The sequence below is a fragment of the Pecten maximus genome, chromosome 10, assembly GCF_902652985.1.
Source record: "Pecten maximus chromosome 10, xPecMax1.1, whole genome shotgun sequence".
Classification (NCBI taxonomy): Eukaryota; Metazoa; Mollusca; class Bivalvia; order Pectinida; family Pectinidae; genus Pecten; species Pecten maximus.
The window spans coordinates 26,451,078-26,455,598 of record NC_047024.1 but is presented as its reverse complement, the minus strand read 5'-3'; positions in this window follow the sequence as shown (position 1 = coordinate 26,455,598).

The following is a 4,521-nucleotide window of genomic DNA, read 5'->3' as shown; positions in this document are numbered from 1 at the left end:
TGTTCTGTGTTTTTGTTATTTGTGTGCATGTACATGTATATATTTAATGTTAGATACGTATTCCATTTAAAAAAAAACTTCAAATATAACTAAAATGTACCGAACCCGTTGGCAAAAATTCGCCACGTCAACACAAAGGCTTATATCACTGGAAAAATTTGTGTGAGATGGCAATATATTCAACGTCAGCACAAACGATCAACGACAAACGTACTAGTGGCAACGGGCAAAATGAAAATTCGTTTATCCAAAGGAGGCAATTATATTCGTGCATAGGTATGTAAACCTGTTAATTGATCACAAACTTTGGCTTCAATTGGCGTATCCAAGATATAAAGTAATTCTTGGCTGACTGATTGAAGGGTTAATTATTCAGTACATAAAATGATGGGTCGTGTATAGACAGGTAATTAAATCGATAATCCGTAACTGTAGTAGGCAGCACTATTGTGTAATAATCTGATTAGTCTGTATTGACAAACTTAACTACCTCTGCGACTTGCCTTTAAAAATGTAGTCCTACAAGCGATAAGTCTGAATTATATAATTCTCTTGGTTAACCTCTCGAAGATCGGACATAATAATCATCTGAAATCAACCTTGATGTGAAGCTTGACCAACCGGGCTTTGACTTGACTTAGTCTGATAGAATGGGGACATGATAGAGGGAGAGTACGGGGTAAGGGCTCGACTAGGCAAGACCTCGACAACAGACTCCATTTGACAGTGAGACCTGCCATCGAAGTTGCTGTTGATTTGTTACAAGCACTTGTACACGTTGTGGAATAACTTGACCGAACAATCAATTGGATATTGCATATTGTATTCAAACTACTGATAATGCAGGCAATTCGGTGAGACAACAGTAAACAGCCTTACAAAAGTATACAATATAATTAAGCTTACATAGATCAGTTTCTGTGTCACATTTAGATAATCATATTAAGTCGTGGTGGTATCTCGTTGAACGTTGTCTGATATGTCAATAATGGGTATTCAAGTTGCTAGTACGGAGGACGACACTAATTGAATGAAGAATTAAAAATGAAAAAAAAAAAATCAAATGTAAAAACATTAAAAAAAAACATGACCACAACAAAATATGCTCATTTTAAATAATAAGCAAATAGAGCATATTATATTATAATAGAGCAAGCGCAAGCATACCTGGACAAACGATACAAAAGCAACGTTCAATGACGAAATACACCAAAGTGTCAAAAGTGAACAAAATAATCACAACGTCAGACCAAGCCTAGCTGTACCTAGTCGGAATTCTTATGCATTTTATTTACTTTTCTGTATTCTTTTTTCTTTCTTACACCCCATATATATTTGTCGCCATGTGCCCCTAGCTATAGATGTTCTGAACAGCCTTTCTCATATGATTCTAGCTTTTGATATATGCTAGACAACGTCTTCTTATGACTGGTTGTTTGTGTATTTCAAAGACAGCGTTTTCATAAGCCCTTGCTGTTGGTGTATTCCCGAATCCTCATATGACCCTGACCCTGACTGTTGGTGTTTCCTAGACAACGTACTTACGAAACTCTGGCTGTAGGTGTATCCTAGACAACGTCCTCGTGTAACTCTGGCTGTTGGTGTATCCTCGACAAAGTCCTCATGTGACCCTGGGGTTTATGTATCCTAGACAACGTCCTCATGTAACTCTGGCTGTTGGTGAATCCAAGACACAGTCCTCATATGATTCTAGCTGTTGGTGTATCCTAGACAACGTACTTATATGACCCTGGCTGTTGGTGTATCCTAGACAACGTTCCTATATGACCCTGGCCCTGACTGTTGGTGTATCCTAGACAACGTCCTCATATGACCCTGGCTGTTGGTGTATCCTAGACAACGTCCCTATATGACCCTTGCCCTGGATGTTGGTGTATCCTAGACAACGTCCTCATATGACCCTGGCTGTTGGTGTATCCTAGACAACGTACTTATATGACTCTGGCCTTGACTGTTGGTGTATCCTAGACAACGTCCCTATATGACTCTGGCCTTGACTGTTGGTGTATCCTAGACAACGTCCTCATATGACCCTGGCTGTTGGTGTATCCTAGACAACGTACTTATATGACCCTGGTCCTGACTGTTGGTGTATCCTAGACAACGTCCCTATATGACTCTGGCCTTAACTGTTGGTGTATCCTAGACAACGTCCTCATATGACTCTGGTTGTTGGTGTATCCTGAACAACGTCCTCATATGAGGTGTATCCTAGACAACGTCCGCATATCAGGTGTATCCTAGACAACGTCCTCATATGAGGTGTATCCAAGACACAGTCATCATATGAGGTGTATCCTAAACAACGTACTTATATGACCCTTACATTAAGGTCCTCATATGACTGACTGTTGGTGTATCCTTATACTGTCGTCATATAATCATGACTGCTGATACAATGTACTTCACTCATATTACCCTGGCTGTTGGTGTATCTTAGACATCGATCTCATGACTTAAACTCTTGGTTATCTTAGATACATTCGTCATATGATCCTGGCTTTAGAGATTTAGTAACACCCAAGCAGACAAAAGCATGACATCATAAGCGGGTACATATAATACCTCAACAAAATTTCACAACACAATGATAAATATCATATTAGTAGAAAAGTCTACTAAATGAAAACTGTCAAAGACAAAATAACCAAAACGTCAGCTCAGAGAGCAAATATTCAACATGACCTAAATATTTTTTTTAGACAGAACAGCTGATTTCTTGAGGTAAACCGTCATTAAGCCAAGGTAAAATAAAATGTTATAAGCTCGAGGACGTCCTTTAACAGAGTACTAACGAGACTGTAATAGAGGGTGTCAATAATGCATTACCTGCAGTATCTATGAAATGGGTTTGGTTTATTTTTTGTTTAACGTCCTATTAACATCTGAGGTAATTTAAGAACGGGTTTAAAATGAGACAAGGCTCAAAACTGGTAGACCTTAACGCATCTCAGAACGTTCATTTGGAGGATATTGGATATTTTAGAAGAGACGATGAGCACAGAAGATCGGTGAAAGGTTTGGAACTAAACGCTATCCCAAGAAGAGGTATTTGTAAGGTAACAATATATGTATTGTGATGGTATATAATCTATAGGTATCCATTGTTCTTTGTGTACAAAGGATACATATTTTACCATCAACAGGGCGGATTTGTTTCGCTCAATTACTGACCCTCTGACTGGCTGTCACACTGCTATATTTGTATATTGTTACAGTCAGGTAAATCGAAATACACAGGTCGTCAGGAGAGCTAATGTTTACGACCCCTTCTTTGAGGTTTGGGAGGGTGCGGGTATATAAAGTGGAACATGATTTGACCGACACTCTATGAGACGAGTCAATTTGACGGATATGTCAATATGTCGATAAAATCAGGATCGGCATTGATGTATGACTGATTAAAATTAAGCCATTGAAAATGCATTTAGTCATAATTCATTTCATAAACAAAACGTAATCATAGAAGTAACAGTCAAAGAGCTCGGCCTTCTACATAAGAAATTGCCAAGGAAAACTTGAATTTGCACTAGGTAAGATTTCATAATACTTACCTATAACAGTCAAAATATTTCAAGTGTTGCCACCGGTGTTAAGTATTTATGATCTTTAATTTCACGTAGGGGATTTTTGCGTTCTACCTAATGTGTGTTAGATGGACGTCTGTTAAATGTATTACATACTCAGGCTCTCCACATTTGATAAATCTTTTGCATTCCAACAAATCCAAGCGTCAATATCTCGGTATGAGGACGTTAAGGAAAAGAAATAAACTGCCCAAACATTTAAGATATAGTTTTACCCCTAAGTGTGAAATGTGAGTAACGCTTGACCCGGTACGAAAGAGATGTATCAAGCCATCCATTCTGAGATAAAAGAAAATCCCATCCGGTTAACAAAGCTTGAGAGCTGAGTCATTATTTGCGTAGGACGATTGAAACGCTTGGTTAAACCTACATAACTAGATGTTTTAGCCAGATTCATATCAGTTACCGAAAAAAATGAGTTTCAGTTGATTTATACATTCTGGGTTGTTTTTTTTTAATCATGGAGTGAAACATGAGTGTCCATCGTCCGTAAAATAGGATATTGGATATCTTGGTTGACTGACAATAAAGTCGAAAAGGTATTCTTATCATGATACCATCATATATATATTACAGTTTAACAATATCTTAAAAGACCCAGGTAATTACTAGCTATAGGGCTCTGGCTATCTAGCCTTGCTCTCTGTCGGTGTTGTTAAACAGAACACTCCTTATAACTATTAAAAACACATGAATATCGTAGGGAAACGTTTATAATATGTAGGTGTCAATTTTTCATATAATTTACAGTAGCATGAAAAATAGCCTACACATCAAAGTAACCACAGGTCCACCATGTTTAGAGGGATGGTGTCATTGGCATTCTCGCGAGAGTTTTCCTTCATACAGATCTCGGCTCTCGCGGGATCTTTGTACGGCAGCGATGTTTTAATACGCCACATATTATCATTAC